Here is a 23,056-nt window from a genome sequence, read left to right as displayed (position 1 = left end):
TGAGATAATACATGTTCACTAAACTTGCTGTGGTGATCACTTCATGATATATTGAAGTCAAATCATTATGCTGTACATCTTAACCTTATATAGTGTAAATTATAACTCAATAAAACTGGAAGAAAAAAATGAGTATTTGCCAGTCTGTGCTCTTTAGGAAAGTCAGAACAAAAATTAAATATATTGAACTTCTACTAAATGCCATTCAATTTGCAAATTACCTTAATCCACAACAATGTTACAAAGATGTTATCTTCATTTAAAGGATGAAGACATTAAAATATTAATTTGTCCAAAGTAGTAGAGCTATGATGTGCCTTGGAGGCTGACTCCAAAGCCAATCACCCCTTCTATTATACCACCATTTACAGACTTTTAAAAACAGCAACACCTAAGCTTTGCACAGTGGCAGTATCATAGCCGGTGAGGTTTATCCAAGGCATGATTATTGCTAATTGAAAAACAGCAACACTTTCTTTCAATGCAATCTTACATAAAACATAATCTGAAATATATTTTAAATGAAGAACTGACAGAACTCTGTGACCAGTGAAAAGTGGAGTATCATGGAGAAAGAATAATTGAAGTTGACTCTAATGCTCAGAACACTCTAAAACTTAAGATCCATACAATTAATAAAAAATAAGAAGTTGGGTAAGGGAAGATAAGTTTATGGAAGAAAGTGATGTCAGCTTCATAAATGTGAAGTTTAGGGTCACACTCAAACAAAGTTGAGTTGGAACTCAGGAGACATTTTAAATTTGTCCATGAATTATCTCATTTCTGTGCTGTAGTCTATTTTTGCATTATTTATGGTAAAATGGGCCACTATATAATATAATTTCTTCTCAGTTGAAGTTTCACTAATTTTGAATATGCTAGCAAAAATAAAATAAAATGCACATGGTTGAGAGCACGATCCATAGCCCCCTTTCTTCCTCCCAGAGCTTGCTGGTCTCTCCTACCCAAGGCTGGGTCAGGGCTGGTCCACTGAGAGCTGCACAGTTTGAAGGCACTGGAGCAGCAGGCTTCAGGAGCTGAGACTTCCTGCATCCACCACCCTTGTGTGGGCTGAAGTTTATCCTGGGAGCCTGGAACTCTTTGCAGAGGGGGGCCAGTTTGTGTGCCAATCATTTGTGTTTTAGATTGTGCAGATGGATGACCAGAAGTATGTTGAGGTGAAGAATGGGGCAAACATTCAGCTATGACTTAGCTTATGAGCTGTTTGCCTTCATCAGAAAGATTATAAAATAAATCATTCCTACCATCTACCCATGAAAAAATGATGATACAGAAGGACTGCTTCCTCAAAATTGTTTGTTTTCTCCCTTGAGATGAGCTTGACTGGTGATACCATCATGTGACACATGTCCTGTCCTGTCTTTTTTCTTTTCTTTTCTTTCTTTCTTTTTTCTTGTTATAATCAGTTTACAATGTTGTGTCAATTTCCAGGGTAGAGCACAATTTTTCAGCTATACGTGAACATACATATATTCATTGCTTTTGTTGTTGTTGTTGTTGTTGTTCTATTTATTTATTTAGTGAGTTAGTTAGTTAGTTAGTTAGTTAGTTAGTTAGATACATGTCCTCAACTCTTCTTCAGATGAAAATAAACATACTTTACAGGTCTTTTTCCTCTTTTAATTGAAACCATTCTTCCACCACCATCCTTTGAGTCCCAGTCAAGCCAGATCCACGTCTTCACAAGCACCCCGGCCTCACTCTGCTCTTGGCAGTGGAATTCCAGATGGACGTCTCCCAGTCTCCCCAAAACACTCCGTCTGTGGCCTGAGGGCTACGTCTCCTCTTGTTCAAAGAATGTCAGAAACATTTCAAGATTCAGTTAAAATTCTACTGTTTTAAAAATCCTCCAGGGGCCAGTTATTCTGTTTTGAACTTGTGTACTTAATTTCTTTCCTACTGGCCCCTAGGTTTGTTTGAATTTTGCCTCCGACCTGTTTCCTAGGGGCTGTGGAAGTTATTGATCATTCTGGTCATGCCAAGCTGCTTTCTCTCATCTCGCTAATGTGTCAATTTTCTGGCTCAAAAAATGAAACCAACATAAAATACTGTTTTCTTCTCTTCTATTAATTAATTTATTTCTCTTCAAATGATATCACATCCAAAGCTTCTACATTATGGTTAATATCTTCCACATGAAATAGATGATAGAGAAAAAAAGTGGAAAATAAAAAGGTAGTATGGTTTTAAAAAATTAAGTTTTAGAGACAAAGAGGAAAAGACAGGTAGAAAGAAGATGGAATAGCCTTAATACTTCCCTACAAAATGGCCTTAATAACAAATAGATCAAAGTAAGGCTAATAATAGCTACCCCAAAACAGAGGGGAAACAAAACCTAAAACTCAGTATTATTTTCGTATATAATCATTGTTATCATCAAGCCACAGTAGGGTGGGAAATAAAATCCAGAATTCCTTTAAGCAATTAGTAATATTTCCAATTAATACATATATAAAAATAATGGAAGTAGAAAATCTTTTTTGGCATATACCACTGTAATAACTTCTGCAGGAAAAAAACCATCAATGGATGCCAAAATTTGTGGCCAAAACTTCTGTATAATGGGAAGAAGGATATTTGCACATGTTTGTGTCTCCCCCCAAAATACTTTATAATTATAAATAGAAAAGCTAATTTTATAGTGAAAAAACCTACTGGATATAATTTTAGTCAAGTTTTCATTTAACACCACCAATAATGAGACATATTAATGTCATATACGCCTCAATATAAGGCACTGAGGAGGGCACAGAGCCATTTCTCTGGTGTTTTTGCAAAAAAAAAAAAAAAAGACAATTTAAACATAAAACTGAGGAAAAGTCAGACAAACCCAAATGAGGGAAAATAGACAAAATGGCCTTTCTTCTTCCAAAGTGTCAAGTTCGTGAAGGACAGGAGGGCTGGGAACCGCCACAGATTGGAGGACACGGAGGACAGCTGATGACTAAACCCAGTGTGTGTCCTGGACCAGAGAAGGGACACTGGTGGAATGAAGGGTGAAACTTGAATAAAGCCTGTAGGTTAGTTAGTGACGTCTTGTTACTGTTAACTTCCCAGGGCTTGATGACTGCACCATGACTTTATAAGACATTCGTCTTTGGAGGAGCTGGGTAAAGGCTATATGGACAATATTTGTAATATTTTACCCTTTTTGAAAGTCTAAAATTATTTCAAAGTAAAATTAAGGAGTGGAATATTGGAGAGTACAGGTGACCTCTAATTAAGAATGGAAGTTTAAAGATAAATTCAGGATCTCCAAATAAAACTTTCAGAAGTGGTCTCTTTCTTATTTTATTACTTACAAAGTAATAAAAGACTTGTCCAGTCAGCAAAGAATGAACTCTTTTGGTGTGTATTTAGCTAAAGAAGATTATATGGTTTATGGGGTGTCTCTGGAGCTGTAATGGTCTTGGATGACACTTGGTCAGCCTTCTATGTTTATTCTGAGGTTATTTTATTTTCTGCATCTAACACCAAATTAGAAGTCTAAAATTTCATTTTCATCCCAGAAGGAATGACACACTGATGTGCGACAACTCACCTGTCCTTTTAATCTCTTCCTAAACTAGAAATACACACAACATATACCCCAAACGTCCAGTTGCTTGGTATCCAAACTATATTATGAAAGGTGTGACCCTAGATTTTTTTTCACTCAGACTAACTCAAGAGGAAGATAACAGCCTATTTGTATTCAAAAGGACACTAAATATTTTTAAACTTTGGTAATTACTTCCAGAACCTAAAATTTAAATTGTGAAAAATCCTACAATGTAGATACAACCAATAGCTTAGCTTTTTATAAGTCATCTGTATCTAGGAAAACTCTCCAGGGTATTTCTTAAACCTGAGGTTTAAAATTTTATTTATTTACTTTTACAGTTTGAGCACTGTGATTCAGATTTCATAAGAGTGAGCACAAGGACCCTGCTGAGCCTCCCACCTGCAGGGCGGGTTTAGGATGGCCACGGTTGTCTGGCCATCCCTCCAGCAGGACGGGGCGTCTGTATGCCGTTTCTCCTCTCTTGCATTTGAAGGCTTGTCATGTCAGTTTCAAAGTCTGATTGCTAAGAGCCCGACAGTTTCCCCTTTTGCAAGGATCGCCCGCTCTGGGCGTCTAAGCCACCAGGTAGGAGAGCAGCTACCTGCCGGGGAGACTGTGTGGAGAAGCCCTGAGAATGCATGGGGAGGGACAGCACGCCCACTCAGCCAACCTTCGTATTGTGCCCACCAGAGTCTCGGGCACGTGGAAAAAGCCTTCTCAGACTAGGGACTGGCTGCTGCGAGCTGAATGCCACTGCGTGACCCCAGTCAAACCTAGGAGCAGAAGCATCACTCAGCTGAGTCCTAACTAAAGTCCTGACCCATAGATCCTGAACACAGAGAGGATTATTGCTTTGAGATGGTTTAACACGCAGCCATAGGTAACCAGAACATATGATGTAAGGAATGCTCTTTGCTGGGCGTGTTTAAGACTGCTCTTTCTGAACTAGTCTCACCTCACCTTTAGAATCTGAATCTCAAATACAAGTCTCAGTACACCCAGTTTAAGACAGAGAAAGCCAAACACTATATGACAAATACTACATGATATCACTTACATGTGGAATCTAAAAAATAATAGAAATGAAACTATATACAAAACAGAAAGAGACTCACATAGAAAACAGATTTATGGTTACCAAAAAGGGGGATGCAAATTAGGCATATGGGGTTAACAGACACAAACCACCAAACATAAAACGGATAAGCAATGAGAAATTACTGTGCAGCATGGGGAATTATACCCAATATCTTGTAATAACCCAGAATGAAATATAATCTGTAAGGAAAAAGCCCAGCAAACGGAATCACTATGCTGTATGCCTGAAACTAACACAATATTGTAAATCAACTCTACTTCAGTTTTAAAAAAAGAAATCATAATTTTCAGACTCCTTTGAAGGTCTCTGTATGTGGTCAAGTGACAAAAATTCCCCCAGAGATAGAAATGGAAACACCGTTTGCACACTCGGGAAAATGTCCTTAAACCATTTCTTCTCCCTTCTCCGGGAGGAGTGTGGATGGGATTATTGGTGTCGCAGCCTCGTCAGGAGTTCTGAAGAGGAGGACTTCACCCTCAAGGTGTGAGAACTTAGTGCTGCAAGGATCACGAAACTTGGCGAGTTCAAGAAGCTAGTGCAAGAAGGGAAGCTCGGTGCCCCAGAGAGCTCAATGTGTCTTCAGATGAGCGGCTGCGCCAACCGCGAATGGATGTCTGCGGAGAAGGCACAGGCGATATCCCCGAGCTGAGAGCATCACCCGATCCCGAATCCTCCTTTCTTTCCTCTGTTTTTTTTTATTTCCCCCTTCCCCCCTGCCTCCCCCTCCCCACTTCTTTCCTCCCCTTCCCCCCTCTCGTCCACGAGGACTGGCTGTTGACCCTGCTCAGGCCTGGGTGCGGATGCGGGTGGGACTGCAGCCCCGCAGCGGCCCAGCGGTGCCCTCTGGCGAGACGGCTGCCTTGCGCTCTGTGAAAGGGTGGCCCCAGGCTCCACAGCCCAGCCACACGGTTCTCCCCATCACTGATGGAGATGAAGGAGAAAGATAGTGTCCTTTTCCTGTGGTTGTTAGCTGAGACCACCGCCCAGGGACACAAGAGGAGCTCCGCAAGCGAGGGTAGACTCCGATGGAAAGCCAGCTCCCAGCTGTCGGGGGCAGCGGGCAGCGAGCACCTGTGACAAGGAGAAGCCGAGGGACAGCTGGCCCAGGCTGCAGGTTGAGGTGACTGTTGAGAAAAGCATTCAGGTGCTGGATGGGGTGTCCGTGCCCACCCTGCCTTTGTGAGTGGACTGTGCTCTTCCTCAGCCTTCCTGCCCCCAAGGGTGTTGTTCAAAGCCGGAACCGCCTGAGGTGGGGGTGAGTGGGTTGTGCTACCTGTCAGCTTAACCGGAAGAGACAAAAGTTGAGGGTTCCCCCTCACCCTGCCCTTTTCAGGGAGTCGAACAGAAACTTTAGAGAGGACAATCTCTGTCCTCAAGAGATTCGGGGAAGCACCACTAAAGAGGTGGGGATGAGGCCCCCCTTCCTGATAACAAAGCTTCCTACTCCGCTACGTCCTTCTCGGGCAGCAAAGGAGAGGGGTCCTAAGCTTTTAGGTCACCCAGCGATCAGCTCCATACAGTTCTTGTCACCAAATTCCGTTCGGGACTGTGGAAGGACAGTCTCATTTTCTCCCAGCAATGGAAAAGCAGGCCTTGCTGCCGCTGCCGCCTCCAGTTTGAGACCCTTGACTTCCTGGCAGCTGCGACCCATCATTGATCATTTCTCTCTGCACCAGCCAACCCCTGGTACCAGGTGTTTTGAGTGCTTGGGAAGTTAGGAGTGTTCAGGGACACACAGCAGTGACTAGCACGTGGGCTCTGTAAGTGAGCTTTTTGGGTTCTGTTCTTAGTTCTTCACAGGTGTGTTAACTTAGCAGGTGGCTTAACCTCTGTGTCTATTTCTTTATCCCTGCTTGTTGGGGGTGGATAAATGATAGTCTCTGAATCTCAGGTTTGTTCTGAGGATTAAATGAGCCAATCTATGAAAGATTTAGCAGTTCCTGGCACGTAGTAAACAATGGTCACTCAAATATTAGTAACCTTAGGAGCTTGGTTATTGAGACAAGAGTCGTTACAGCAAAAAGTCATGGTGTAACACTTCTATGTATAATTCCATTTTAGATTACTTTCAATGCTTAGTTTTAGAGACATTAAGGTATGGCTGTACTTTAAAAAGTTAGGTTTATTTCTGAAAGTTTTTAATGCCTTTTTATGAAGTCAGTGGATGGGGGAGCATTTCAAAGCAATGAAATTACCTGGGTAATAAACAGGACAAAAATATTAGTGTTTCTATTATGCTAGGCATCTTCTACTTCACTCTTAAGATCGGCATTATGGTGAAGAAGAATTTGCACTGCCTGGCTATAAAATAAATTGTAAGGAATGGTCATCTAAGAGGTTTGTAGTTAGTTCTGCTTTTGCAGTGTCTGATTTTAATTTTTTCTCATTCTAGGCTTTTGGTTACTCCCCTTCCACCCTATCCCTTAATTTTATTTTTTGAAAGAGTCTGCATTTCAAGCTGCTAGGGCAAAGAGTGTGATTACAGAAGGAAAGACTCCTCATCCAGGTACCTTGCTCTCTAGCTGTCACTAGGAAAGCCAGAGTCAGGATCTAACATGTGGAGCCCGTGCTCACTCTGCAGCCAAATCATAAAGCTTAAATCAAAAGTAGCTATGTTTAGGCAGACCCTAAGTCTGAACGCCTAAACTTACAAAGCCAGCATTCTTTAGAGGTCCTAAAACTTGCATTACCTTTCCATTTAATTATGCTTTTTAAAAGCTATTCTATGAGGAATAAACCTATTAAAATGAGAGATTATGTTTTCATTAGGTCTTTGTTAAGCCTTCAGTAAAAAAAATAATGGGATGCAGAGTAATCAGTAAAATATATACAGTACTTTTAATGAGTCTTATTCTGTATACTGTAAATATTTACGTACTTTTAAGTCCAGAGAAGTAGTAACTAACTTTCAGTTTATAGTTTATTTTTCAATGTTAACACACAGTATTTGGGATACAGCAGAATTCTGTGTCTTGCAAAACCTTGAACTGTGTTTGTGTGTTTTTGACATAGCTCATCAAACAGTCTCTAGCCCTGAAAGCAGCTTTCAGATGTATAATGGTGTCAACAACGAGTGTGTCTAATGACAGCAGGCAGCAGAAAGCTAAAAGAGATTCCGGGATACTGTATCCATGAAAGGAGTTGGTAAATTTTAGCCCCATCCTAGTTTTGTAAATAGAGATGCATTGGGACACCCCTGTGCCCATTCTTTACCGTATTGCCTGTGGCTGCTGCCACAGCTACAAAACTGAGTGGTTGCAATACAGACCGTGTGGCCCCATAGAGTAAAAAATATTTACCGTGTGATCCTTTAGGGAAAAGTTTGCCAGCCCCTGCCATGGGACCTCGAAGTCCCTTCCTTAAAAATACACTTATGATCTCTTCATTATTTCTTAGTCCAATGGTTCCAAAACTGTCTTCTGCAGAATATTAATATTGTCTAAGTTAATAAGTGTTGTGGGAAAAAGATCCATGCTAACAGTAATTTTTCCTTTGTATTTTAAAATAAAATTTAAGACTACCAAACTCATTGCTATGGCTTTTATTTTTATGTGGTAACCTACCTTTAAGAAAAGGTGTCCCATGCCTGAGAGCACCAGGATGTCGAGTGAGAGATCACCTGATACATGAGCGTGCGATGCTCCACCTGCGCCTTGATGCCCAGGCAGCACTTAACACAGTCACTGATGAGATGCTTGGCATCATCTCTTTGATGATGGCTCATCTTCTGTGTCCTGACTTATAATTTCAACACATTTGAGATACTCAATGTTTATTCTAAATTAACCATGTTTTGTACCACAAACACATTGCCTGTGGATCTGTTGCTGAAACAAGGAAGACTTAAACAAGAAGTAGAATCTTTTTTGTTATCAAATTGTGTCTGAATCAAGTGATCAAAAGGTCAGAATATTACAAAGTAAAGATGAGCACTTGCAGCCTTCCGTTTCTAGAAATTCAGGAAGTGAGTTTTCCAGGGTCAAGTTTATGTCCAATTCCAACAAAATAACAACATTTAGTAAGAAACCACTAAGAAGAAAATATGAGGAAAGTTATTTGTTTTTTGGATTTACTTCCTTTGGAAATAGATTTGCACCTCATGCTCAGTGTGTGTTATGTAAGAAAATTTTATTGAAAAGCTCTTTGGCCCCTAGTAAGTTTTGAAGACATTTGGAAACTAAACATGCTGCATATAAAGACAAAGACATTATCTTTTTCAAGCAACATCTTGATTCACATGAAAACAATAAACACCCAGCACCTAAAATTGTCAACACAGTTCATGGAAGCGCTAGAGAAGCATCATGCAGTGTAAGTTACAATGCAGCCCTGAGTGGAGGCTCATACATCAGAGAATTGCTCACCAAGCCTTGTGCAAAAGACGTTGTGATGTGGATGTGTGACTAACAGTATTGTAAAAACAAATAGACGCAGTGCAGTTGTCAGTATGGCTGCTGGTCGAATTAATGCTCTAGCTGCTGCCACTGAAGAAGGGCCTGTTTGTAGACGGGAAACTTGTGGCAGGTTCTCACTGCAGCTTCCAGATCCAGCCGACGTCTCAGGACTCGCTGTGCTGCTCGTGTTTGCTTGTTGCAGGTTTAACAAGTCCACTGAGGACAACCTGCTCTTACGTGAATCTTTGCAAAGAATGCCGTTGGAGAGGACATTTTCAACTGCATCCACAGCTTTATGCAAAACTGTGAAATTGAATGGGGAAAATGTGCTGGTGTTTGTAGTGATGCTTCTAGGGGGGTGGACCGGAAAATTGCTGGGACTGTCACCTGGATAAAATATGTGGCTCCCGAAAGCACCAGGAGTCACTGCCTATTACATAGACATGCACTTGCAGTTAAAATAATGCCTACATCTCTGGAAAACATGCTCGATCAGGCAGTCCAAATCATCAATTATATTGAAGCTTGGCTACATCAGCCCAGACTACTAAAAATTTTATGTGAAGAATTGGGTGCCCAGCACACAGCACTTCTAAATACAGAGGTGAGGCGGCTTTCCCGACGTAAAGATCTTGTAAGACTTTTTGAGCTTCGTTGTGAACGATTGGTTTTCATGGATTCTGCTTTTTGAAGATCTGATTGTTTAACAAATTCATCGTGGCTGCTAAGACTTGTATATCTTGCAGATATTTTTACTAAATTAAATGAGTTTAATCTGTCAATGCAAGGGGAAAATGTGACAGTTTTTACAGTATTTGATAAAATGTCATCAAAAGAAAACTTTGTTTTCCTACACTCAGTGACTTGACTGAAATTAATCCTATGGTTGATGGAGATACTTTCAGGGCCGCTGTGCAGCACCGCAGGGGTTTGCATTCTACTCTGTTAATATTTTCCTGTAACAAAAGGTAATAATGCTTGGGTTAGAAATTTATTTACAGTAACCTAACCCAACCTCATTAGTGTCATGGGACTATGAGAGCCTGATTGATTTAACATCTGATTCCCAGGTGAAGCAAAATTTCACTGAACTTTCATGAAATGATTTTTGGAGCAGCCTGAGTCAGGAGTAGACAAGTGTTGCAAGGCGTGCAGGTTGTGTACTGCTTCGTTTACTACCATGCACCTGTGTGAAGCAGGATTTTCCTATTATGCTGGAAAAAAACAACTAGATGTGGATCTGACTTAGCAATACCACACCTAACATTAAGCAGGTATGTGACAAAAAGACACAGAAGCACTGTTCTCATTAAAATCGGAGGGTTCTGCATGCCTCTTGATAACCAAATATAAGATGCAAATTTAAAATGATTTACTTCAAAAAAAGGAAGCTAGTGCATTTATTTTTCATGAGTGAAAGCATATGATGTGGTATATTACTTTGCAGGTTTTGGTATCTGAGGCTGACTCACCAAAGCAGTGGGTAATTCAGTAAAGCAGGAACATGGGGAGGCAATCATTTATTTCAAAGAACATTAAGGTAGGAACATCACATGACTGGGCTTCAAGATGCTCACATTCACTTGTCACACCAGGGAATCCTTCATGTGTCCACTTCCATCATTAGCCAAGATCCAGGGGGTTCATGATGCACCCCAGTGTGTGTGTGTGTCACCTCTCAGCCATTTAACTTGCCTAATTGTCATGTTTTCTATTCAAAAAATAAATAAATTTCAGTACATAAAAATGAAGAGGAGCATAACAAATGATAATATATCCAACCTGACCAAAGAAACAAAAAGTACAAATGGAACAGACACACAGTGTGTACCTCTTCCCAACTGCCAGCTTGTGTCACCTGGTGGCCCCACATGGAGCATCCCCTACAAGGCACTCTACTGGGAGGGTGTGTGTGTGTTTACGCACGTGTGTCAGTGTGGGGTGGCACGTAGACCAGAGAGGTCCAGCAGTCATTCAGAAAGCACACAGCTGACCCAGGCAGGGGCCAAGCTTTAGACCTTCCTGGCTGAGCCTGTGCCCAGGGAGGTCTGCAACTCACACTGGCTAGGGGAGGCTGGGTCACACATGTCCCTCCATCCCCAGCCCAGCTGGAAGCCAGAAAGAGGCCCAGGTCAGCCTGTGGCCCATTTTTAACCCTGCCCCACCCTGGCCTGTCCAAATGCCACAGGGCCACGTCACACATCTGGCTGACAAGCGTTCCTTGGGCTAGAGCAGCTATCCCCTCTTTTCCACATTCGCCCCTTGCCTGGTGCCCCTCTGTAGCTGCCCTCCCGCTCCTCCAGCCTCTCAGCACCATCTCGCCTCCTCCTCCCCATAGTGTCTCAGCGTTTTCTTGCCTTTGGTGAGATGGGGCCATTTCTCTCAAGGGTCGTTTTAAATGTTCAGGTTTTTAAATATTTATTTTATTGACGTATAGTCAGTTTACAATGTTGTGTCAAATTCTGGTGTACAGCACAATGCCTCAGTCATACATGGACATACGAATATTCATTTCATGTCCTTTCTCACCATGAGCTACTACAAGATACTGACTATGTTTCCCTGTGCTGTGTAGTATAAACTTGTTGCTCTATTTTATATTTACCAGTCACTAACTGCAAATCTCAAACTCCCACTTTATCCCTTCCCACCCTGTTCCCCTCTGGTAACCATAAGTTTGTTTTCTATGTCTGTTTAATTTTACATTCCACATGAGTGCTGTCATATTGTGTTTTTCTTTCTTTCTGGCTTACTTCACTTAGAATGACGTTTTCCAGGGCCATCCATGTTGCTGCAAATGGCATGATATTATTTTTTTGGCTGAGTAGTATTCCATTGTATACATGACACGGCTTCTGTATCCAGTCATCTGTTGGTGGACATTTAAGCTGTCTCCATGTCTTGGCTATTGTAAATAGTGCTATGAACATTGGGGTGCAGGTGTCTTTCTGTATTAAGGCTCCCTTTGGACATATGCCCAGGAGTGGGGTTATTGTATCATATAGTAAGTGTATTTTTAGTTTTTTGAGGAATCTCCATACCATTTTCCATAACTGCTGGACCAAACTGCATTCCCACCAGCAGTGCACAAGGGTTCAGTTTTCCACACCCTCTCCAGCATTTCCCGTTTGAATATTCATGTTTTAATTATTTTATTGCAGCAGCGACATGTAGGATAATGAAAAAGTGGCATCCTGGCGGCTGGGGGATGAGCCTGTGTGTGTGTCCCCATGCATGTGTGTGTGTTCCTGTATGTGTGTGCATGTCCCTGTGTGTGCATGTGTGCTCTCCATGTGCCTGCATGGGGGTGGGGAGTGGGGCTGGAGCCTGCGTGTGTGACTGAGTGACATCTCAGGCACGTGGGCCTGGAGGGGTGTGCGAGGCTGTGATGCTGGGCTGAGAGGCTGTGACCTGACCAAGGCCACACAGCCCGTCTTGGGGCTCAGGGCCCCACCCTTGCTTCCAGGCCTGCCACCAATCAGCTGGGGTGTTCCCTGCCGTGACACAGGGCTTGAAGTCCTGACCCTAAGGGCCCCACAACTTCCCTCAGGAGGAGGGGTCGCTGGGGCAGGAGGAGGCTGGGCTTGGCATGGGGAGGGGGGAGCAGGGAATCCAAGGGGGCGAACATGGCCCTGGAGTTTGGGTGTGACCAGCAGCAGTGAGGTGAGGGGAGTAAGAAGGGCCTCCTCACCAGGACTGAGTTTGTCATCCCGGCCAGGGGAGCTGCTCTTCTGCACAAGGACCAATTTAGAAAAATGTGGAAAACCAAGTTTCAGGCTCCATGGTAAATAAGTCCCATTCCAGACGGAAATAGCAGGATGTGACCCCATAAAAAGTGGTGAGCGCACATGAGCCATCGCCCCGCCCAGAAAGGAATTCCCCCGAGAGCCAGAGCTCACCCCACACCCAACCAGGGCCCTGGTAGGCCTGGAGTGATGGCCCTGCTGGGGTCCCACTTCCCAGGAAAATGGGGAGAAGGTCCGCTGGTCATACAGTCGAGGCCCAAGGAGGGGAAGAGACCTGCCCAGGTCACCCAGCACAGGAGGGCAGTCGGGTGGGACCCAGGCCTTCGGGCTTGTCACAGCCCCCCTTCTTAGTATAGGGGCACAGGCCTGTCTGGGAAAGAAGCATCGGGAAAGTGAATAACCCTGCAGACAGGGCCAAGTTGGCTGGCTGGCCGAGCCTCAGTTTCCCTTCTGTGGAACGGGGGATGGGACGGTGCCTGATCACAGGGTCTCTGTGAAGCTAGAGATGGTGCTGCTGTGGTGCTGGGGAGAGCCCTCCTGGTCCTCCTTACCTGGGAAGTGGCCGGAGGGCCCTGGGGGCGGCTGTCAGCCCCGTCCTGAGGGCCGATGGCTCCTGTCTAGCTGGGCGGGCTGCTGGTCCCTGCGGCCCTGACGGTGGCAGCTGCACGGCTTGGTGAAGGATGGGCCAACTCCCCTTCCCAGTCACCCTGGCCCATTGTCCCCCACCATGCACCCTGGGCTGGCTCCCTCTTTCCTTCCTGCCTCCTCTTGTCTCTGCTTCCCCCTACCCGGTGTCCCTCTCTTGTCACCTCCTGTCCCTCTCTAGGACTTGACCCCCACCTTTCTCTCACTCACACACTGTCTCTCCATGCGTGTCTTTCTCTATCTCTCCCCCAGGCCCTCAGGCCCTGAGCTCAGGTCTAGCCCTGTCCAGGGCCACAGGGCCACATCTCTCCCAGCCCTCCCACCCTCACAGTGATGTTCCAGCCCCAGCTCTGCTCACAGTGGAGGCCGGTTACAGAGCTGCTCCTGCTGGCATTTACTGCTGCATCGCTGTTCCCCCCACTTCCCAGGCAGCGCAGCAGTCTCACCTTGACCTGTTTGTGGCCCAGCCTGGACCCCAGAGCTGCTGCAGGGCTGGCTGCCTCCCCCACCTGGAAGGAGGGAGGGCCCCGTGGGCTCCAGGGACAGCTGGCGCAGAGTAGAGTGGACTCTTTTTATACCCAACACCTTCTCCCTGGCAGTGGTGGCGTCCCACCCACTGACCCTGCCCCGCCCACCTCAGAGTCAGGCGGCTGTGGGAGGATGAGGGGTGCTCACGGGGCTCACTGAGAGCACTGCCGCCCTCAGCCCGCCTCAGGGCCTGCCTGGAGCCGGGGCTGCCGGGCAGCTGACATGGGGCGGGGGCATGGGCCTGGTCAGTGCAGGGCCTCTCGCTGGACGCCCATGGCCCCCTCCTGCACCTCATCCGTTCCTCACCATGAGACACGGCCACTTCATTCTGGTCATCTAGCTCACGACCGGACACCCCTGTGACTGACAGGCCCCACATGCCCAGTGAGTGTTTACAGAATGAAGCAGCACAGCCATCACTAGATCTAGATACAGGCTGTACCCACCACCCAGGAGGAGCCCCGGGGCCCCTGCGGTCACTGCTGCCCTGAAGGGGTAATCTTGCGTCTGCCCTGTCATCTTAGTTCCTGCTGGTTTGTGAGTTGTGTGCCCGTAAATCACTGCATGCCCTCAAGAGGGTGTGACCACTGGTCCTCCAGGAAGCAGACACTGACACAGAGAGAACTGTGACAATTTCATTAGGGGTGACAATAGGAGAGAACAGCAGAGGGGGCAGGTTGGAGCAGGGAAACATTCGGCCATAATGCACCTCTGACATCTTCTCTAAACACATCATTGCCACAGCTGAGGGGCCCCTTCAGTTGGCAGACTGTGCTGTAAGGCAAAAAGAGTTATTTATTTTAATAGGATCTTATTTTTTCCCAATTTTGTCTTCTCTAATGTATGTAAGGCCTCTGACGGACACTGTAGTCTGTGTGTGCATCTCCGTGTCTATACAGAATGAAAATAATTGTTTTCACATCTCAGACACAGATGTCAAAATGTGCACATTCTCATTATTATATTTCCTTCTTTAACTAGTAAGACCTAATATTTAATAGAAGAAAGGGACCTTTCGCCTTATCTTTAAAGCAGAGAGTGGTAAGCTCTGGGCCTGAGCTCTTATATCTTCAGTTTAATTTAATGTACTTCCTGAGGTCTCTTTTGATGATACTGTGTGCAGACACTTTCTTTTAAACTATGAGAATGCTGAGTGAGAAATATGTCCCAGTCATTTTGCAAAACAATATGTGTGCTTGACCCAACCCTCCTCACAATGACGTTAGGGAACAGCGTTACCCCCCAGCTCACAGATAACAACGCTGAGACCCTGTGGGGGCCCCACTGAGTTTTGGTGTTAGGGGATGAACTGCAAGAACTCAAAGAATCAGAAATTGGATCTTGTGACATAAATGTGGAGATGCCAAGCTGACAGTGGGCGTGGTGATGAGGGAGCAGGGGTGTGGCGACAGGGGTACTACAGGGGGTCTCCTGATCACCCCTGACTTCCTCCAAAGAACCTGCCTCATGCTGAAGGGCAAGGCAACTGCTCAGCTGATCTAAATCCTGCCTGCACTTTTCAAATCAAAAGAAAACTTCAGCCACACAAATACCCTGAAAAAAACAAGCTAAACTTCAGTTTCTCTGATATCCACAGATTTCATCCAGACCCAGAACTTTCAGAAACCCAAGAGAACAATTATCTTTATATGAGGTTGTGAACTGAGGGCTTTCTGGAGGCAGTGGGTTCTGAAGGGGATACGTGCATGGCTGCACTGAGTCCCCTGCACACACACGTGGCTCTGAGTGGACCACACGCTGCATTCACACGGCCTACCTGAACTGCCCACCCTGCCGGGAGTGACCTTCCAGCTCCATCTGAGTGAACCCAACAAACGCCCACTGGGCAGCCCCTCAATTTCTTTCTTCCCCTCCACACCCTCCTATTCACTCCTGTGTGGCTCACGTGTCCTTCTTCTGCACTCTGAGGCCCTGCACGTGCACATCTGCTATGGTGACAAGCTGTCTGCTGTGAATGTCTCTCTCCCTCACTCACTCCCTCACCCCTCGAGGCAACCCCGTGAGCCCCTGAAGTTAGGGGTGTGCTTCACCCCTCACAGAGCACATCACATGGTCCATGCAAGAGGCACATCGGCCAAACTGGGACTTCAAATTCACTTGATATTCTGTCAAAAGTCTCTTCTGTTCTATACAAGAGACGCCTGCTTCCCAGGTCAGGACGGGGAAATGACACAGTCCATCAGATGTGTGTGCTGGGAAGCTAGACAGACGTCACAATGTCCCAAGTCAGATTTCCTCAGGCATCGCAAGGCCCTGGAGTGCCATCTCCCCTTCTGCAAAGACTCGACAAGGGAGCAGAAGCACATGTTCTCATCTTAACGAGTGCTGTAACTGGTGGGGGGGGGTGGCGGTGGCTGAGACCGCATAGGCCACAAGGGAGGTGGGGGTGGCGGTGACGAATAGCCTCTGAGAAGTGACACTGGGTGTCCCATCGGGCGAGGCACACCAAGTGGTCCTGGACAAGTACTGGGACCTCTGGAATCCACAGTGACTTGCAGAAGAGAGAGCTGTGTTGGATGACAGACAAAAGGAACAACACCTACAGAACCTGAAACCCAATGCAGCAGCTGTCAGCACCGGGCACCCTCCCCTCCACCGGGTGCCCAGACAGCAGCACAGGGCCACACACTCGACCTTGGGGATAAAACACTGTTGCCACACGACACCGCCAGTGTCTGCAAGTGGAGGAAGGAGAGAGTCCTGCCTGAGACGATGTACAGAGGTTCCAGCAAATTGATAAACTAGGGCCTCCCAAACAGGAAGCCTCTCTGTGCAGGACAACCCACCCTGACACCTTCCCCAGCTCCACAGAAGCATGGTCTGCATGAACCAGAAACACAGAGAAAGAAAGGAACTGAAGGCCTGGTTTCCCACACATAGAATGAGAGCCGCACCTGGGTACTTGCTCTGTCTGCAGGACCCTGCCAGACCCTCTCTACTCCCTGCTCACAAAGGGCCCTCCTCCGCCAGCAGGAGCTGCCCCTGGGCGCAATGAGCTCTGAGGAGCTGGGCACCCCGCAGTCCTGTGGGGGAGCTGGCAATGTGCTTCTGAGGGGACAAGGCTGTCCTCAGAAGGGAGTCGGGCTCCGCTACAATCATCCTTATTCTCAGGGATGTCTGGATTTTAAGTTCACTAGGAAAATCACACTACATTTGTCCTATGGGAAAGGGAAGGGGGAAGTTTCAATCCTGCAAATAACACGAATGGGATTTTAGCGCATGTGGAAAATCCCATGGTGTGTGATGAGAAAGAGAAGCAGCTCTGACAGCTTCCAGGGCAGAATCGACCCAGCGCGGGATGCAGAACATGATGCCAGGACTTTGGTGCGAATTGGTCCTGCAGGGAAGGAGGCATTTTCACTGCGGGCTCTTTCCATTCCATCCTCTATTCCCTACTACAAATGCACCATCTCTGAGAGTCAGACTTTTCTGCCCAAAAGTACAACTGATGGCAGAGGGGAAGGCACCTTTACCTCCCCAGAAAAGACAGTGACGGGCTGTGATATTCACCACACACAGGAAGACTCAAAAGTTGCACAAACCACACGGTGTAAGGATGGAGGGGTGGCTTTGCTCAGTTATCAGTTACGAGTAATTGAATGGGCATTCTACAAAGGAGAATCCCCCAGCCTGAGCAAGGAAACCATTCAAAGAATGACAACAGGAACCAGTCTCAGTGACCCAGGAGCAATCCCAAGTGAAGGAGGTAAAAAGGAGTCAGCCGAGCCAGGAGAAGTCAGTATGGAGCAAGGGCTCACCATTCTTATGCTATTTTAAGAAACAAACAGTCAAAGCTGAGGTTCTCAGCCCTCATGTACTCCATTGCTGATGGCTTCTGCAAGCAAGACTCAGGTGACTGGCTGAGAGGAAAAGCCAATGGACCCTGGGCAAAAGTTTCAATTTGAAAAAAAAATGAGATGCCAGACACGAAACAGAACATAAAGTCTGCAGACAGGGCAGAAGAGGCTGCTGCTACAAAAAAAAAAAAAAAAAAAAAAAAAAAGAATATATATCCCAGAAAGACTTCCACCGAAAATGACATCCCAATTTAACTGGGCTTCCGTGGTCGCCTAAGGCAGGCAGGAGCTACCGGGGAACACTGGAGATGTAGAGGTTCTGCATCAGAAAAAAACTAAAGAAAGGATGCAGGATTAGGCATTTCTGAGTATAAATTATCAAAAGAAACAAAACTATGAGCCCTGTTTACCCGTATGACACTCGGTCTCATATCACACAGACTAGGAGACAGGACTCAGGACCCTTGACTGAAGAAACAACAGGCCCCGGGTTCGGGTGTTTCTTCCATAACCGATCATCGGCTGTGGAAGGTCAGGGCTCCACTCGCTGCAGACAGTGACAGGGGCGGGCTTCTCCTCCAGGGAGCCAGGAACGTGGTCTCTGTTGAAGACCCGTGTGCAGAACCGACACGTCTGCCCTCCGTCAGAGGACCCTCTTTCCCTCCACAAGAGACACCTCCCTCCCCAGGGCAGGACGGGGAAGACGCGGCCCATCAAGTGCGTCTGCTAAGGGACCAGAGGGACACGGCCGTGAGCCCGGTCAGGGCGGCCCGTGCACGGGGAAGCACTGGAGAGCGATCTGCCCTTCTTCTGCAGTGACTCAAGGAAGAAACAGAGGACTATGCTTTCCTCTTACAGAGCGGAGCAGCTGGCGGTGGGGGGCGAGGCTGCACAGGGCTCAAGGGGGGCCCAGGTGCAGGTGGCCCGCTGGACGACGACGGGCCGCTCTCGGGGCAGGCCACGCGGGCTGGTCCTCGGAAAGGTTGGGGCCCTCCGGCCCACGGGGTGGCCTGCGGGACAGAAGGGAGAGCTGGGTTGGATGACAGACAAAAGCGCCAACACCGACAAAAGCCGAAACCCAACGCAGCAGCTGTCGGCACCGGGCACCCTCCCCTCCACCGGGTGCCCAGAGAGCAGCACGGCGCCACACGCTCCGCCCAGCCCTCTGGGGCCTGCCTGCAGCCTGGGCCGCACCGGAGGACACGGGGATAGGACCCTGACGCCGCACGTCGCCGCCGCTGTCTCCAAGTGGAGGAAGCCAAGGGTCCTCCTGCCCGAGAGGCTGCACACAGAGCTTCCAGCACACGGGCAAGCTAGCGCCTTCCCAAGAGCCAGCCGCTCTGCTCTGGGCGGGCGGGACGGCCCTCCCCACCACCTTCCCCAGCTCCATGCAAGCTTGCCCGGCGCGGACCAGGAACACGGAGACGGGACGGGCGTGAAGAGCTCATTCTCCACCGGGGTCGCCGCTCTGCCTGCAGGGCTCTGCCTGCAGGGCCCTGTCAGGCCCTGCCTGCCCCCTCCTCACAAAGGGCCACTCCTCCGCCCCGCAGGGGCTGCCCCTGTGCGCTAAGAGCCCTGGGGAGATGGGCATCCCGGAGTCCTGCGGCGGAGCTGCCCAAGGGCTCCTGAGGGGACAAGGCTGTCCTCAGAAGGGAGTCAGGCTCCGCTACAATCCTCCCTACCTTCAGGGACGTCTGGATTTTACGTTCGCTACAGAACGCACCCTACCCGCGTCCAAGGGAGACTGACGTGGGGAGTCTCAATCCCACACCTGACACCAAAGGGACTGTCCTAGCTCGTGCGCAACGTCCCACGGTGTGCGATGAGGCCGAAGAGCAGCTCTGACAGCTTCCAGGGCAGGCCCGACCCGGCGCAGGGTGGGGAACACAACGTAGGCACTCTGGTGCGCATCGGAATTCCCCCGCAGGGGAGGAGGCAATTTCACGGCGGGCTCTTTCCCTTCCAGCCTCTACTCCCTGCTACAAATGCACCACCTCGGAGAGTCAGGCTTTTCTGCCCAGAGTACAACTGGAGGCAGCGGCCAAGACACACTTACCTCCCGAGAACAGACAGTGACGGGCTGTGATTTCAGTTACCAGGATCTGAATGGACATTCTAAACAGGAGTGTCACCTGGCCTGAGCCGGGAAACCAGTCAGAAGAGTGACGACACAGAAATCCGTCTCAGTGACCCAGGAGCAACCCCAGGTGCAGGAGGACAGGAAGGAGTCAGCCGAGCCGGGAGAAGTCAGTGTGGAGCGCGGGCTCACCCTCCTCACGCTGCTTCGAGAAACCCGCAGTCAAAGTCTGCGGGCCCCGGCTTCTAAGCACTCCCTCATGGCTCCTGCAGGCACCAGCCAAGGCGACCGGCTCCCGGGAGAAACAGCCCACTAACCCTGGGCAAGAGTTGGAGTCTGAAAGGCAGCGACACGCCACGCCAGACCCGTCACAGAACACACAGTCTGGAGACGAGGCCAGAAACGGCTGCCGGGAAAACAGGAAGATCACCTTTCCCAGAACGACGTCCAACAGAGCACGACCACCTCACTTACCTGGGCCTCCGGGGTCGCCGCAGGCGGCAGGGAGCTGCCGGGCCGCACCGGAGCCGCGCCAGGTCCCGCGTCGGCTAAAAACCACAGAAAAGGATGGAGGATTAGGCTTTCCTGCGAAGACACTGCTGAAGCAAAACGAAACCTTTGTGCCTTCCTTCCTTACCCGTATCACACTCGTTTATTGGAGGACCTGGATACTGACCCCAGGAACTCCTGCACGCTAAGCATACATTCTGTCTACTGCTGAGCTATATGTACCCTTCTCCCCAGAGCACACTTGTTTCTAGGCACAGAGAAAAACAAATGCCATCCACGTTCACTAACTTACCCAGTGTATAAGCTCTGTTGGCTCCACCAACAGAGGTCCGTGTGTTATGATCTCTTAGCTCCCCTGGAGCAAATTCCACCGTCCCAGTAACGTATTCTGGTTTTCCTTTGTTTTTCTTTCTTTTGTTTTTCTTTTTGCATTCTGGGTTCTTAATTTCGGGCTCAGTCGCCCCTTCCTAGGAACACAAAACAACGTAAAACAAGAACCGAACTTCAGAAACCATCAAGTTCATACACTAGGTCATTCAGTCAGTCAGTCAGTCAGGAAGACAACAGTTATTTACTGTATCTATCAGATCATAAGCCCTATCCTGGGAGAAGCTGGCAGTACAAGTAAAAGGCAGATTCCTCTCTCTGTTCTGCCAGAGGCACAGGATCCATGAAAACAAATCAGCACAGGAAAGTCTCAACAGCTCTACAACTGAGGTGAACGGGTACAGTAACGCCACAAAGGACAGGAGAGTCTGCTGCACGTGGACAGCTCAGGGAATGCTGGGAACACCGCACTGTTTCGTAAAAGAGAGATCCAGTGCAGACGGGGGATGTGGAGGGGCTTTGGGGAAGGGCAGCCTGAGTGAAAGGAGCAGGTGGGAAAGAGCGCAAGGCATTAAGGAAACTAGAACACTGTTACAGGCGGTGGAATGGGAAGACAAAACATGCTGCCTTCAAAATGAAACATCACTTAATTAATTTCAAGTGAGGACGGCTAAAACAAGAACCAACTCCAAGATACACCTAACTTTCCCAGGGATGAATTTCTTTTCCATATCCTCTAATAAACTGTAACAGAAAGACCCTGAAAAAAAGAATTCACATACAGACACTGGTTTCACTAGGTGAGTCTGGAAAATTAACACAAGTGCATTATCCAGTCCTACGGCATTAAGCACAGAATCACATCCTAAATTGTAAGTTAAAAGTATAAGTCCAAAGTTCTCATCAGCAGGTGCAAACGTGAAAATGCACACTCACACCAACCCCCGGCTTATGTCTCAGAATCCCCTGGTACTTACATAGTCACACAAGGACATTAACAACAAGAGACAGTACCTCATCCCAGGAAGATCCTCTTCCTTTCTCTTCTGCAACGTGGCGCACTGTCATACCATCTGTAAAATGTAGTTACATGTACGTTAATGAGAATAATCACGAATGTAAATTAGAACCACCATGTGCGTCTATCTCCGTTTGTGGATTTGTGAAAATAAAAGTGGCAGAAAATTATTTCAAGGAGTTAGAGCATTTAAAAAAATAAGTGCTTAAGTCACGGTTGGGATATATTTCAAACCAAGTAGTAAGAGGAAAACACGTAAAAAGAATGGATATCGAAGTTGTGTTTGCGCACTATGTATTTCTAACATTTGAAGTTTGCTCTTGTTTTTGTTTTTCCTTTTCTTCTTCTTTTAAGTGGAGGTACTGGGAATGAGCACACGGAATTCTGCATGCTAAGCAAGCGTTCTATTTACCACTAACCTATATCCTTCCCCAAGTCAACTAGCTTCTCGGCAGAGATAAAATAAAATACAAAAAACGTTCACCGTTCACTACCTTACAAAACATGTTAGTTTGCTCAAGCACAAAAGATCTTTGTGGCTTTCTTCCCCGTATCACACTAAGCCTCACATCAGACAGAATGGGAGACAGGTCTCAGGACCCTGAGGGAGAGACCGCAGGCCCCGGGTTCGGGTGTTTCTTCCATAACCGATCATCGGCTGTGGAAGGTCAGGGCTCCACTCGCTGCAGACAGTGACAGGGGCGGGCTTCTCCTCCAGGGAGCCCGGAACGTGGTCTCTGTTGAAGGCCCGTGTGCAGAACCGACACGTCTGCCCTCCGTCAGAGGACCCTCTTTCCCTCCACAAGAGACACCTCCCTCCCCAGGGCAGGACGGGGAAGACGCGGCCCATCAAGTGCGTCTGCTAAGGGACCAGAGGGACACGGCCGGCCGTGAGCACGGTCAGGGCGGCCCGTGCACGGGGAAGCACTGGAGAGCGATCTGCCCTTCTTCTGCAGTGACTCAAGGAAGAAACAGAGGACTATGCTTTCCTCTTACCGAGCGGAGCAGCTGGCGGTGGGGGGCGAGGCTGCACAGGGCTCAAGGGGGGCCCAGGTGCAGGTGGCCCGCTGGACGACGACGGGCCGCTCTCGGGGCAGGCCACGCGGGCTGGTCCTCGGAAAGGTTGGGGCCCTCCGGCCCACGGGGTGGCCTGCGGGACAGAAGGGAGAGCTGGGTTGGATGACAGACAAAAGCGCCAACACTGACAAACCTGTAACCCAGCGCAGCAGTCTTCGTCACCTATCACCCTCCCCTGCACTGGGTGCCCAGTTGGCAGCTATGCGTCATGCCCTTCATCAACCCTGGGGCCTGCCTGCAGCCTGGGCTGTA

At 47.8% G+C, this 23,056-nt stretch overlaps 1 pseudogene; it reads left to right on the top strand.

Moving 5' to 3' along the window:
- The first annotated feature begins 394 nt into the window (after positions 1 to 394).
- LOC141576870 (U4 spliceosomal RNA) lies at positions 395 to 527 on the top strand (annotated as a pseudogene).
- The last annotated feature ends 22,529 nt before the right edge of the window (positions 528 to 23,056 follow it).

Source organism: Camelus bactrianus, unplaced genomic scaffold (assembly GCF_048773025.1).
Source record: "Camelus bactrianus isolate YW-2024 breed Bactrian camel unplaced genomic scaffold, ASM4877302v1 HiC_scaffold_41, whole genome shotgun sequence".
NCBI lineage: Eukaryota > Metazoa > Chordata > Mammalia > Artiodactyla > Camelidae > Camelus > Camelus bactrianus.
This window is presented reverse-complemented; position numbering and strand designations above follow the sequence as displayed.